At 45.5% G+C, this 15,396-nt stretch overlaps 1 protein-coding gene across 1 annotated transcript in view; it reads right to left on the bottom strand.

Annotated features, from left to right (window-relative positions):
* Positions 1–10,195, bottom strand: part of LIFR (LIF receptor subunit alpha) — a 123,120-nt gene extending 112,925 nt beyond the window's left edge. The window contains exon 1 of the mRNA XM_068271809.1: positions 10,149–10,195. The gene's annotated coding sequence lies outside the window, so the exon portion shown is untranslated. The remainder of the gene's footprint in view (positions 1–10,148) is intronic.
* Positions 10,196–15,396: the final 5,201 nt, after the last annotated feature.

Below are 15,396 nucleotides of genomic sequence, written 5' to 3'. Positions count from 1 at the left end.
TTTTTATACATACCTGGGGATTCCTCCAGCCCCCTTCAGGCCAATCAGTCCCTCGCTGTCCTCCTCCACCACCTGGATCTTCTGCTATGAGTCCTGGTAATTCAGCCAGTCAGCGCAGTCCAGCCACCTGCCGCTCCCACAGCCAGGAACATTCTGCACCTGCGCAATAGTGCTGCGCAGGTGTAGCACGCTTCTGGCGGCAGAGTGTGTGCATGCGCACTATGCCAGACTGGCTCAAGTACCTGGACTCATAGCAGAAGATGCAGGTGGTGGAGGAGGACAACGAGGGACTGATTAGCCTGAAGGAGGCTGGAGTATGTATAAAACTTTAATTTCATCTGTCTCAGGTTTACTTTGTTACACAGTAGTACTATACTCTACATATGCACTCCCCACAGAGCTGCAGGGAATCCACTGAGAATGTTGTGCACATTGAACAGAGAGGTGTTGTCTGTCACCCATAAACCTGGTTCAGATTGTGCATGAAAAATGTGTAATAGAGGAAGAATCTCCTAATTCCCCTGCAGCGTACCTGCACATCACATTTAGATGTATCACAGTTACATTGCCTAGGGCCTGATCCATGTTCAGATTGTACATGAAGAATGTGTAATAGAGGAAGAATCTCCTCGTTCCCCTGCAGAGCACGAGCCCCTGCACATCATTCTTACATGTACCCACAGTCACATTGCCTAGGGCCTGATAGATGTAAGTACTCTTACCAAGGACTAGTTTTAGTCTAAAGGGAATTAATATAGTAGTCTACATATCCTTCTCACTTCAGTCGTCTTGTAAAATTCCTAAGCGTTGGCAGTTAAGAGACGAATTTCACATTACATACTTTTAATCAACAAAATTGTAATATGAAAATTAGAGGAGTCGGAGTCGAGGAGTCGGAGGAATCCTAAACAGAGGAGTCAGAGTCGGTGGATTTTTGGACCGACTCCACGGCCCTGCCTTACCGACTCACAGGGCTCTGTCATAGAGACAGGCAGAGCAAGTGAGCTGCGACAGGACACGGCGGGGATTCAGCGGCGAGATTGGCGGAAGCGACGAAAATGGCGGCTGCGCTCTGTGGCAGTGAATTGAAATCTACGCCCTGCCAGCCAGGTAACCATCAAAACAGGGCATAGATTTCAATTACCTCGGTCCTTAAGTAGTTAAAAGGCTATCCAAACCCATTGTAGAACATGATTACTTAGAGCAGATGTAAAAGGACACAAGACCCATGTTTTTTTCACCCATGTAGTACACACGATTTCCTGATGCATATAAGTCTAGCCAGTATCAAGATTTGTGGAAATCTTCATTACTGTACTATAGTGCATATAGTTCCTGCTTGGCCTAAGTGCCAGAAGGACAACTATCTGATTTCCGAAGCGGACACATACAACTTTCCTGTTCCAAACATTCTGTTTACTGCATGTCAACCGATTCTGCCAAGCCATGGCACCAATCCCAGAACCAGCCGTGGAAAAGGACCAGCCCAAAATTATAAAGCAAACAACAGACATGTTTGTGTGCAAGGAGAACACATACTCTGCCTGTCAAACCTACAGTTATTTATTAAGACAGTAAAACCGAGACTTGTTTAATTTAGCATGACTGTTCTAAAGGAGCCTATTGACTGAAGTTGGCAGAATATCCATTTTGCATTTCTTAACTCTGCATACTATGTCACAGCAGCTATCCTCACCACAATCTTTCCAGAGACTGTATGGGGGTGGAGGGTGATCAAAGAGTACCCTAGGAGAAAACAAAAACACAGAGACAACAGAAGAACCAGTGGTGCAGTATGTCACAAAATAATGAGAAAATGTAAGTGGTGGAACGGAAAACTCAAAAAGGAAAAGTTGCAGATGGGCAACTAACCAATGCAGGCAGGTGGAGATCAACAAACACGACACCACTCGGGTATCCAGATGAAGGTCGCACGCTAATAAAACGAGACTAGATGGTCCACTGGGTGGCAGTGCCACAGGGTGCCGACTAGAACACCAATCCAATTCAATGGAGGGAAGAGGTGCCCAGATTATGATACAGGATTTGTTAAAGGGAAGGTCCAAGCAAAAAAAAAAAATGAGTTTTACTTACCTGGGGCTTCTACCAGCCCCATGTAGCCATCCTGTGCCCTTGTAGTCACTCACTGCTGCTCCAGTCCCCCGCTGGCAGCTTTCTGACCTCGGAGGTCAGGGCCACATTGCATACATTTTTACGCATTCCAGCTAGTGCAGGAACAAAAATTTAGGCGTTGCACCACTAACGCGTAAAAATGTATGCGTTAATGTTCCTGCACTAGCGGGAATGTGTAAAAATGTACGCAATTCGGCCCTGACCTCCGAGGTCAGAAAGCTGCCAGCAGGGGACTGGAGCAGCAGTGAGTGACTACGAGGGCACAGGATGGCTGCATGGGGCTGGTAGAAGCCCCAGGTATATGAAACACTTTTTTTTTTTGCTTGAACCTTCCCTTTAAACACAATAAAATGATAAAAACATGAGGTGGCTTACCTCAATTAAAGACATTCATATAATCGATGAATTTTTATTACGCAATGAATAATAAAATGATTGATTATATGAATTTTTCTTTAAGTGAGGCAAGCCACCTCATGTTTTTCTTATTTTATTGTTTTTAATAAAATGTTATCATATTCTGGGCACTTTTTCCCTCCTTTGTTCCCAGAGACTGGTCTATTCTGTGGCAGGATCAGTCCATAAATATAAATGAAGCTCCTTGCCAGAAACACCACCAGACCACATGTGGCACCCAGTGACCTTGGCTAAATAACAACACACACCTACGAAATCTTCACTTGATTGACTTGACTCATTTTTTTCTCATAAAACTGATAAATAAATTCCGAACCAAACTAACCAGCGTTAACTTTTCTAAGAATTTTCTATGCCAACACCCAGAAGCTAGCATATAAACCCACTTACCGTACCTTATAGGAACAGAAGTCCAGTGAATGGCTATTTTTACCACTGCCATGCAGTATGAAAGCTTACCTACATAATCTACACACATAGTATTTAGAAGCTGGTGGCCCTCATATTACATCAAAGTGGTAAAATTGGCCAAACAGCCGCCAATCAATGGTTATGTGTATGCATCCTAAACTTTTCTTACCAGGTCTCATATACTTCCCCCAGAACTACCAGTCTTCAGATTGAAGCCACAAGGTTCCCTGAAGCAGTGTCGCTTGCGAGTTTTCACCAGTCATTTTAGCATCAAAAATGCGATTTTCAATTTTGGGAAATTTTTTTGAAAAATAGGCTTGTGTAAAAAAAAAAAAAAAAAAAAAATTATATATATATTTTATATCATGAAAATTCACAAAAAGGGCAAAAAAAATTTGATAGAATTTTTGCTCGATAATCATGCCATGAAGATCGCATGAGCAGGAAGTAAGGGAAGATCTCTTAGAATGAGACACTTCAACTTAATACTTTCAGGGACAAGAAAGAAAGTCCCTGAACTTTGACTTCAAACATCTCAGTGAAATGTGTTCTCTCACGCAAATCCAACTATTGCAGCATTCTGCAAGTTAAACCCCCTGTAGCACAACACTTCAGAAGTCCTGCTGTAATGGCAACTGAGGTAGTATAATTCTTTACACTATTTGTTTGCACAAATGTCAACTTGTACTATCTGGAAAAACAAAAAATGTTTTACTAACTGACGAAGAGGGAATCCTCTGGATTGTCCTGAAGCTTCCCATCGAATTGACCCACCATTGCAGCACAGGGACCCTCTGCACCTAGCTGACAAAAGCTTGTCAGATATGTTCTCACCGCTGTGATGCCCTTAGGGACGGAGCACACTGGCATGCTTCTGTCTGCTTTTCAGCAACACATCAATGTTACAGATGTTGAAAATCAAACACAAGTGGCAAAGCTGCGCAGGCATGCTCACTCATGTACAGTACAGCCGGGCTTGTTCATGAAGGAGAGCACGGTCGCGAGCTAGAAGAGTGTCCCAGCCAGTGGTGGTGGGGTTGAGAACAACATGGGAAGCCTCTGGACTCTCCTCATGCAAGTATCTGACTTTTTCTCACCAATAGTACAGGGTTGGCAGAAAATAGCCAGTGCTGCTGATCTCTGGACATCGCTGTAACTGTTCTCTGATCAGATTCTGGTCTTTTTGATAAACTGAAGTAGAGAGGTTCAGCTGCCGGCCACAAGCGCCGCTCGGCTGTAATTACATGCAGCCAAAGGGCAGCATTTAGTAACACTGCATGTGTCACGTGTGAAACGCAGCGGCATTACCCAGCAGCAAAAACTCATGTCGTGTCTGAGAACAGCGGTACAACTACATGGAGCGGCCGCCTGTCCACCATCTGTGCCAAGCTTGTCTATATAGCTGTGAGGCAATGTCAATGCATGTATGCTTTGTAATTTTCTTGTTTAACACTTTAGCGCTATGGCACTTTGTTATGGTCCCCTGATGAAGCCCCAATGTATATGGGATGAAACATGTTGGGTTGTTGTGGTGGGGTGGTGATGTATGTATGGTAACATTCAATTGTGAGCAGAGGGAATAGTACCCTTGCACACTTTTGGACCTCAGGCCATTTATGGGATCTTCTACTTAAAAGTCCTCCCTCTTTAGTTTGGAATACTGAAACACTAATTATGGGAGATAGAGACTCCTTTTTTCAGTCAAAGTAAGTTTTATCAATGTTAGTCCTCTTATGCTAGCAAACATTGTGTTTAATACGCCAAGCCTTATCAAGCGCCTGGCCAGTGGACAAGAACAGCTGACAGTCAGAGAATTCCCCACCTTCAGCTTCTTGTGGAAAAAAGGCCTTAAAATCGTAGTAAAATTGCCCCGATTGCAATTTGAATGCAAGTCAATGGGAGCATTTAAAAAAAAAAAAAACCAAAAAAACCACAAAGCTCTGATGGTCAGAAAAGCTCTCAGAAAGCGCTCATAGTAGCACAGTAGCTAGTTAGGTTCGGGGTGATTGCTGGTATCTGTTAACCTTTCTGTGAAATCTGTGACTGGTTGTGAGCAGCAATCACAGGTAACCTGCAATAATCCGTGCTGCCACCTTTCATCATAATTTGACCAAACTGAACTAAAATCCACTTGTTATAGGCCTCTGTCATGTTGCGGGTATCATACTCAGCAAGTAATTCTTACATCAGCCAGCTTATTCTAAGATTAGCAGTGCTTTGCTGCTGATGGCAGCTCCGATGAGCTGGAAATAGCAACGCAGACATCTCCCCACGGCTGACAAGTGTAGATTTATATGAGACTATAAACGATTTATTAGGGATTACGTGGATTTCCAGTCTACATTTCCCTCCTGTCCATTAAGAATTACCCTCATTTCGACGGCACTACTTTATATTTTGTCAGGTTCTGTGCCAGACCTCCTCCACACAACACACTTTTATATCCTCAGCAACTGTGGATGAAACGTGTATTAGAAATGATTCAGTAGAACAGGACAGTCCTCTGTTTAAAGGCCAATAACAAAAATGTAGAGATTTCGAAGCAAACCTAAGGGGGAAAAAAAGGAGTTATTCACCTAGGAAAAGGTAAGCCTCTTGATCCTCCAGAGCAGGGGTCTCAAACTCAATTTACCTGGGGACCCCTGGAGGCAAAGTCAGGATGAGGCTGGGCCGCATAAGGGATTTCACAATCGCGGCACATCGCCGCCTCTGCCCGCCCCTCTCACTCTTCCTTCACAGAGAGGGGTGGGGAGAGGCGGCGATCTGTGCGGCGATTGACGTCAGGAGGGGCAGAGCTGAAGCTGAAAGCTCTGCCCCTTCCAGGAAATGCCGGCGGATTGCCCCCCGGGCGATTTGGGGGCTCTTCAGCCCTCGTTTAGCGGCGAGGATGCGGCGGATTACTTGGGAGCACTGAAGCGAACTATAAGGAAGCTTTTGCCAGCGAGGGCCACAAAATATTGTATCGAGGGCCGCAAATGGCCCGCGGGCCGCGAGTTTGAGACCCCTGCTCCAGAGGCTTCTCACGTCTTCCTGGTGACCGCCACTTCTGCCCTGAGTCCACCTTGAAGATTCAGTCTGCGCTAGTCATGACACACAAGCAGGCCCAGATTTACCTCACAGGAGCCTATAGGCACAAATGTTCTGGCACCCTAGACTTCGCTCTCCATGAACCAATAAACCCCCGCTGAACCACAAAGCAAATGTGCTGGCCGGTCAGGCTGACACTTCTCCCTTACTTCCCCTGCCCATCATAGGTAGCTACAGGGGTTACTTAGCATTAGGTAGCTAGAGGAACCTCAGTATTAAGTGACTAGAGGTGCCCCCCCAGGTATTAGGTAGCCAGAGGTGCCTCAGACTGAAGGGAGTCCTCATGAGTGGAATGCCAAGATGCAGGTAAGTAACCTCTCATTTACTCTCAGCTCAGGACTCTGCATAGGGAAGGAGGGAGGGAGGCACTTGGGGAGGGAGTGAGCCACATTTCCCTCATCAGGCGCCTGTAGGAACGTGCCTACAGTGCCTTATGGTAAATCTGGCCCTGTGCACAAGCATGGCTGTGCTGCACCCGTGCAAGTGTGGCTCTGGCTTACTGTGCATGTGCATGTGCATGAAGAGGAACACTTGCCCCTTTTAAAAGGAATGGCTATACAGAGTCCCTTAGCAGGTGATCCACCACACTCAAATTCAAAAAAATGGAATGTCATGAGACTGGTACTATGATCAGCCAGATCATAGTATCAGTCTCATGACAGTCCTCTTCTGTTGTTCAGTCCATACGATTTGTACCATCTAAAATTGGTTCTTTATTAGGCTTTTCTTATAAGGATAACAACATTTTAAAAAATTTCATCTGTAGGTAAGTCAAAAAAAAGTCCTCTTTTGTTGCTCATGGATATTGTGCTCACAGAGATTTTATGAATATGCCAATTTCTGGATTTTGAATTTGTGTCAAAGTTTATTCAAGTATTTGTACTGCAAGACTGTTAAAGTATTTTTTCATAAGTCCTTTCTATAAGAAATATTTTCTTGGGGTCGGCATCGTGGTGTATAGACAGGTTGTAATTCTTGTGGGTAAAGTAACCCACCGCTTGGGGTGGGCATTTAACACAGGATCGTTCGCCTTGAGTCTACCAACCTGGCAAGGTTTATGGACTTGGATTCTACATGGTGGTTGTTTAAAGAGAATCTGTATTGTTAAAATCGCACAAAAGTAAACATACCAGTGCGTTAGGGGACATCTCCTATTACCCTCTGTCACAATTTCACCGCTCCTCGCCACATTAAAAGTGGTTAAAAACAGTTTTAAAAAGTTTGTTTATAAACAAACAAAATGGCCACCAAAACAGGAAGTAGGTTGATGTACAGTATGTCCACACATAGAAAATACATCCATACACAAGCAGGCTGTATACAGCCTTCCTTTTGAATCTCAAGAGATCAGTTGTGTGTTTCTTTCCCCCTGCAGCTATCTTCCACTGAAGTGTGACAGTGCAGACAGCTCTGCCTGTATGTAATTCCTCAGTATGTGAAAGCCCAGCCAGCTCAGAGGAGGATTTATCCAGCTTGTAAAAGATAAGAGAGAAGAGAGAAGCTGCCCTACTCTAAATAATACACAGGCAGTGTGCAGAGAGGGGCCTGGAGGGGGGAGATGCATCACAGAACCACAACACTGAAGAACTTGGCAGCCTTCCAGACACAGGCTGACAAATCTGACAAGAGAGAGATAAGTTGATTTATTACAGAGATGGTGATAGTAGAACGTGCTGCAGTAAGCCAGAACACATTAGAATAGCTTTTGGAACTTGTAGGATGATAAAAAACAGGATGTAATTTTTGTTACGGAGTCTCTTTAAATACGTTGGGCCCGATTCACAAAAGATTTTCTGTTGAATTATTTCACCTTATTAACTGACAATTTATATCTCTCCTTATCGAACAACTCATGGTTTAGCTCTCCTTATTTATCTCATGAATTATCTCTCCTTGTTTATCTCATTGATTAGCTCTCCTAAAGGTCCGTACACACGTCGGACTGGAGGCAATGACGGGTCCGTCGTTGCCTCCCGCTGGGTGGGCGTTCCAACGACAGTCCGGCGTGTGTACGCACTGTCGGCGGACTGATACGGCTGTTTTTGAGCGATCCGCCCGCCCAGCGGGAGGCAACGACGGACCCGTCGTTGCCTCCAGTCCGACGTGTGTACGGACCTTTAGAGTTACAGTGAAAAATAAGTACCCTTTGTGAATCAACCTCTTTGTTATTTATTTGAATAAAGGGATGGCTTAAAAATATAAATAAAATAACGGTTTTATGGTTAACCCAACTTTAATCCTCTGAAACCCAGATAAAAGGCAGAGGCCTATTTTCATCCACATACTGGTGTCTGTCTTTATTTTAGGAAAAGTTTATTATTCAAGTTATTGCTAAGCTTATAGGGGTGACCATTTACAGACCCATGTGGCTGCCTGATGCTGTGATGAGGAGGAGAGCTCAGAGCTATTACTCCATCAAGCCTCATTGAAAAGCACTATGCTATTTACGGAAAATATTCTAAAAATACCTAGCCTGGGGTCTGACTCGTCTGCTATCAAACCACTGCAAGGTTCTATTTCTAGAGTTGCATTAATAAAAGCAGGAAAATCATATCATCCTCCTCCAGATCTCCTATCAGTGGAGCTGGAGAGCTCTGAACAAAGACAAATTCCCCAGAGATCTGACCGGATGGAAACCAAACACAGAACGGGCTTTGCGACAACAGTATGAGGTCTGCACTGGACACTACATCCCAAAGGATCACATTCAGGCTTCCTATAGGAGAGACCAATATCCATATTAGCATTTACTTATTAAAGTGAAGGTATATTAGTAATATCATTGTTTATCTCATCAGTTTATTTTCACTTTGGGTTCACTTTAAAGGCATAAATGCACCCAATAGCATCTCACACAGGTGCTATAATTAACACTAATGGAGGATGTTTGCTTCCAAAACAGTTCTCCCTGCGGTGCAAGTAATTATTTGAGAACTGATGAGTACAAGAACTTCATAGCAGGTTGCAAATTGAAATCATTTTTAATAAAACTTTACCAGCAAAAAGTTTCATAACAAAAGGCTAAATCTCTCCCCTCACAGTAGGACAGCAGTCAGCACCGCTTCTGACTAAACACTGCGTGCAAAACAAAGCGGAGAATGCCGACATGTGACTAATCTGAGATGTAGCTAACTCAGCTCTGCGACAAAACTAAAAATCCAGTCCCTGCTATAATACCCACATAGAGGAAGTCAAAGAAGCCTCTCCGGCTCAAAATAATGTCCCATCTGGCAACGCTGACATGTGCCCAAGTGTTCCATGTGACCTCTGGCCCATTAACTTATAGCGTAATACATGTCTGCATCTAATCTATATTTAGCTAGGGATTTGCTCCTGGGCGGACTTGTGTTATGACTATCAGCAGTATTTGGCATTATCAGGAGGGCTGCTGCGCATACAAGCAAGCTATTCCTGGAAGTGCTGTTTTCAGCTCTGAACAAACGTCACCTCAGACAAACAGCACGGGAATTAAATGTCCCTGTACAGAATGAATTAACATTAACGCAGCAGTAGCTCAATACAGGGCCGTAGCCACCACACACAGAAAATCAAATCTTTTACTAGAAAGTGAAAACTCAGCACGGCACAATGGCCTCCCCCTGCAGCCAATTCCTAAAGAAGACACAGGGGTGACTTCCTGGAGGAGGAGAAGCAGGACAGAAGTGTGCTGGTGTCCATGGCAAACATTCAGTCCTGTTCTGAGGAATTCCTGGTTTATTCATGCCTGGCTGTTTGATTTGGAAACAGACTCCCTTTATTGCCCTCCCCAAAAAGTCCCCAAGTATTTAGCACCACAGTGCTCAACAAGCAAGAAGAATGTGCAGAGTGCACAAGCATTCAGAATACTGCAGTGAGCTGAGAGGTGATTGCTGAGGCTTCCCTCGCGGCCCTGATCAAGGTCCACGCTCTGCGACGGGTGACCAAAGGACAGCCAGGGAAGCCTCATTAGGATCCATAATGAGGCTCTCCTCTTCTTAAAGGGGCACTATGGCGGAAAATTTAAAAATTTAAAATATGTGTAAACCTATACAAATAAGAAGTACGTTTTTTCCCAGAGTAAAATCAGCCATAAATTACTTTTCTATGTTGCTGTCACTTACAGTAGGTAGCAGAAAACTGACGGAAATCTGACGTCAGGGATTTATTTATTTTCAAAAGCACTTCGTTAATGGCAGTTGCTCTGTCCAACTGCCAAAAAACTGTGTAGGGAGCAGGGAAGCTGGCCGGCATCATGGTTTAAATCATTTTTAGGTAATATCTTTATAAAGAATAAAAGCCTTGCCGAGAATCCCCTATGAAGAGATGGACTAGTCGCTTCCGTCAGATTTCTACTACCTACTGTAAGTGACAGCAACATAGGAGAACATTAATGGCTCATTTTACTCTGGAAAAACACACACCTTTAAGTATGTGATTTTGTACCCGAGCTCCAGCTCTGGTACACTTTTAGTTTCTGTTCAGGATTGAAATTGTAAAGTGAACGTGAGGTGAGAGGGATATGGAAGCTGCCATATTTATTTCCTTTGCGGAATGATTATTTTCGGATTTTAGGATCTGAAAGCGATGCAATTTTTTTCACAAGCTTTTAGACCCCAAAAATCATACCGCTACATCTGCAGCAGCCCTGCACATTACTCACCTCCCATGGATCCAGCTCGGGGTTACCGCTTTGAGCTGCGGATTTCTGGCCCGAGCCTGACTCGGGATTACCTCTAAAGGAGGTTAAGCAATACCAGTTCCCTGGCCATGCTGCTGATCCTCTGGCTCTAATAAATGTAACCATAGGCCCTGAACAAGAATGCAGCAGATCAGGTATTTGACATTATTATCAGATCTGACAAAATTAGCTGCATGCTTGTTTTTGGTGTGCTTCAGACACTACTGCAGCCAAATAGATCAGCGGGGTTGCCAGGCAACTGTTATTGTTTAAAAGGAAACCAATATGGCAGCCTCCATATCACCGCTCTCCTCAGGTTCACTTCAAATTTGGCTGAGGCTTAAGACTCTGCCAAGCGTTGCTGCCTGCCAGATCATCTCGGCCGAACACTACCCAACGCCACTGTACTCCCTCCCGGCCTTGTCATGGGTCGCTCATCATCCCTCTAACCCCATCCTTAGTAACAGAACGCGTTACTAGCCTGTAGGCTCTTGTCCCTGGCAGTTCGGCTGCTGAAGCAAGTAATAAGTTCAGAAGAATAGTTCAGCAGTCCGGTGTATGAGCCCTTCAGGAGAACTCGAGTCATTGCAATGAAGCTTTCAATATTTTTCTTTTTTTCTTGCCTATAATCTGCTTTTTAAAATTGCAAATGCAGGAGCAGATTTACCAAACCAGTGCAAGGAAGGCTGGAGAAAAACAGGTGGAGAAGTGGAGCAGATGGCCAGAGGATGGATTCGGATTGGTTGCTGCACTTGTTTAGCTCCATTTTATTTGCTTGCTTTGGTAAATCTGCCCCACAAGGTATCCTGTAGTGAGTAGGGATGGTCAATGGGATGCAAATAATTCCGAGTTGATGTAGGATTATGCAAAATGATAATTTGAAAGTCCCCCACAGGACAGCCCAGTAGTCTGTCCGAGTCCGCATGTGCAGCCTGGCTGTGCGCGCTCCCCCGTCGCAGTCCGGTGACCAGGAGAGTTTAGCGCCTGCGCAGGAACTACTACAACTAACTACAATAACTACAGAGCACTCCCAGCCGCGAGACAGAGTACTGGGCCATACTGCAGGGGGCAGGAGTGGCCCAGGGACCGAGCGGCCTCAAGGGGGATGGAGGAAGCCCCAGGTGAGTATAAAACCTGCAACAACTTTCGTCTCAGGTGCACTTTAAATTCACATTCAGAAGATGTTGTTACACCGCCTGCCATGCTATTAATCATAAATAGCTTCTCCCAGACAACAGCCAGCTATTCTATTGTCTTAAAGGAGAACACTATTTTAGATCCTGGCATCCCTGCAAAGGATCAATTTCTCTAGTTATCGGGTGACTCATTCAGACAGGATGAGTCAGCCGAATGGCTGGAGGGACACGTGCAGCTATTAGCATCTCAATGACAAACATGGTTTTTAAACTATACATTACAGATGTAATTCATACCAATGATATCCCCCATGGCTTATTCCTTTAGACAGATGAACAGGGAGTTCAGAGGGTCCCCTGAGGTCTGTGTGCATTTCCTGTGGTGGCTCTGCTTTGCTCCCACAACCAAAAATATTAAGAGATTTGTTTGAAGTACTGACATTCATCTTGATATGCACTATGGTCCTGTGCAGATTCATCAATGCTGCACTGACAACTGCATAAACACTGGGGTCTGTGCAGAGCTTGGGAACAGGAAGCACAGGTTAGAGAAGCTGGCTGCCCTATTGGATAAGAAATACTCCCCCATTTCTGTCCCCAGGAGGGACCTCCTACAGCAAGAAATGGTCTCCTTTATATGGGCCCTGCAAAAGTAACAGGATACCAACTAAATGTATGTACAAAATGGAAGGGGGCTTGTCAGTTCCAAAATATTATGTGGTGTCACAGCTTGCACAAATGCCCCTCACATATACTGGGTCCCCCTGATCTGTTTGAGAAAAGCAAAAGATTTCTGGTAGGAAAGGGGGTATCAGCTACTGATTGGGATGAAGTTTACCCTTTGGTTACAGTTCCTCTTTAAAAAACTTTAACTGGAAAAAAAAATGGACAGTTCCTTATCTGGCGTTTCTTCCAGCCCCCTGAATTCTTCCTGGTCTCTTGCAGTCATCCCGCACTGCTCGGTTCCCTCAGTGTCCCCACTCCAAACCCTGGATGTGCAGCCCCATGCCTCCTCAAAAGCAAAGTAAGGAAAAATTGCTACTGCGCACATGCAGAACATTCCCAGACCATAAGCGGGCACTCGAAGAGGCGTGCGGACAGGACTGCGCATGTGCAATGGCAGTGACTTGCCCGGCTTACACAATGGGGACAATGGGAGAACAGAGCAGCACAGAATGATGGTGCGGGACAAGGAAGACTTCAGGGGGCTGGGAAAAGCCCCAGGTAAACCACTGGCAATTTTTTAAGTTATGTATCTCTTTAAGGCAGGAGTGTCAAACGCAAATACAAAGTGGGCTGAAATTGAGCTCTGGGACCATATCACGGGCTAACCTCAATGTCTAGTGGCCACATCCCTCCCTTATAAAAAGTGTGGTGTCTAATAGCCCTCCTCCATCCCCTATACAGTTCCCTGATGTTTAGTGGTCCTCCCTCCCCTATACGGTTTCCAGGTGTCTAGTGCCCCTCCTCTCCTTTACAGTTCCCTGGTGTCTAGTGCCCCCCTTAACTCTCCTATACAGTTCCCTGGTATCTAGTGCTGTCCACCTCATATAGCTTCCCTGGTGTTATAGGGCTTACCCTCCAATAAAGCTTCGCTGGTGGTCCTGAGTGGGCCAAACATAATGCAGAGTAGGGAAACCACCTGAGGGCCAAATCTGATGACTCCGGGGGCCAGATTTGGCCCACAGGTCCGATACTTTGACAAGTATGCATTAAGGCTGGTACGTAAGCTAGATTAAACTCAGCCAAGATTGCCAGTAGCAGCCCCCTCTGCCAGGGATCAAACATGTGTACAGTGGCCCCCGACCCCTCTGGGCATTTCAGCAAGTGATCCGTCAAGACAGGTTACCCTAAGGCCCGACACACTGCAATGCACCACCTATGCAGCGTGACGTATAAGAGCATGCGGCATGCAGTGCGCTACCACAAGACTGATGCGTTACAGCCTTATGGATTTATATGAAGTCCAATTACTGAGCTAAACATTGGTAAGATATGATGTAAGCGCCTCTAGTAGTGGTGAAGCGAAAAGGAATGCAGATCTGTTCTGTGCCAGCATTGTCTGCGAACAGCAGAGGTGCAGCAAGTTTACTTACCGGAAAAAGAGAGGCGTGTTCGAGCTGCGAGGAGGAATTAGCGCAGAGATGGGAGTACACACATTCTTTGCCTTATCTTTAATACAGTTAGATTTCTAAATAGAGAATCCTTCATAACAGCAATGAGAAGTAAACAGAACTCTCCTCCATGCAAGCTGAACCCGCAAATGACTGTGAACCACTCTAAGTGAACACAGTGAAACACTTCAGCTACTCGCATGGTACATGCATGTCACATTGCATCAGGAGGGGTTGGCTGAGCACCAGCATATAATTAGAGGCCTTCTATCAGAGAGCAGCTGCTCAAGGCAATAGAAAACTCCTGATACTACGGCAAGACTGAGTACCGAATATTGCCTCTGTCCTACCTTTCTTTTGTTAGGCCTCTTTTCGGCAACTGGTAGGCAGTAAAAATGCCTCTCAAACTCTCCCAACTGCTTGCTGCTGCCTGGTAACCGTTGCTGAGCACACAGTTCAACCGTCCGTGGAAAAGAGGCCTTAAGGCTCATACACACGGGGTACGGCCGTCGCCGCAACCACGTGGCACGCGCGTGTTGCGGCGACGGTTCGCCCGTGTGTATGACGCGCGCACCCCGAACCGTCGCCCGTCGGAGCTGTCGCCAGGCGATTGACATGTTCAATTGCCGGCTACAGCCGTCGCCGCAACCTCGACGGAACTGTCGCTAGTCCCACATGTGTATGCGGGCTAGCGACAGCTACCCACACACGGAACACGGAGTTTCCGGCGGGGGGGGAGGAACCTCGGCGACAGCTTCCGCCGCATCGCTAATCCCTCTGCTGCCGTGTGGATGCAGAGGGACTTGGCGATGAGCTGTCGCCGAACTGTCGCCGAACTGTCGCGCACACGCTCCCTTGCGCAGCGACAGCTACAATTGTCCCCCCGTGAGTACTTAGCTTAACAGACTACCCAGCAAGCTCATGGTGAACCAGAACTCCTAGGATTGTGTGAGGGGCTACAAAGGACCAAAAAGCCCTCTTACTAAAATGTTACGCAAAACAAAAGTTTGCCTTCTCAAAACGGACTGTATTTGCGATAATTCAGGTTGGAGTGAGCGCTGAGGTGTCCCACAATGCATCACTGCTGATGATTTGCATATTCAGCAGTGAAGCATTGAGGGAGACATCATATGCTCACTCCAACCTGAATTATCGCAAATGCCTTCTGTTTTAAGGCGGCAAAGTTGTGTTTTGTCCAGGGCTGTGGAGTCGGAGTCGGAGTCGTGGAGTCGGAGTCGTGGAGTCGGGCAATTTTGGGTGCCTGGAGTCGGAGTCGGGGAAAAATGCACCGACTCCGACTCCTAATGAATTTGTAACTGTAATTAAAATAGAAAATATGATAAAATGTTCTATTTCTCAGATAAAAGTCATTAAAAATAATGTATATATACAGTATATATACAGTAATAGCTGTGCTTAGTCTACAAAAATGAAATAAACC

Source organism: Hyperolius riggenbachi, chromosome 1 (assembly GCF_040937935.1).
Source record: "Hyperolius riggenbachi isolate aHypRig1 chromosome 1, aHypRig1.pri, whole genome shotgun sequence".
In the NCBI taxonomy this organism is placed as follows: Eukaryota; Metazoa; Chordata; class Amphibia; order Anura; family Hyperoliidae; genus Hyperolius; species Hyperolius riggenbachi.
This window is presented reverse-complemented; position numbering and strand designations above follow the sequence as displayed.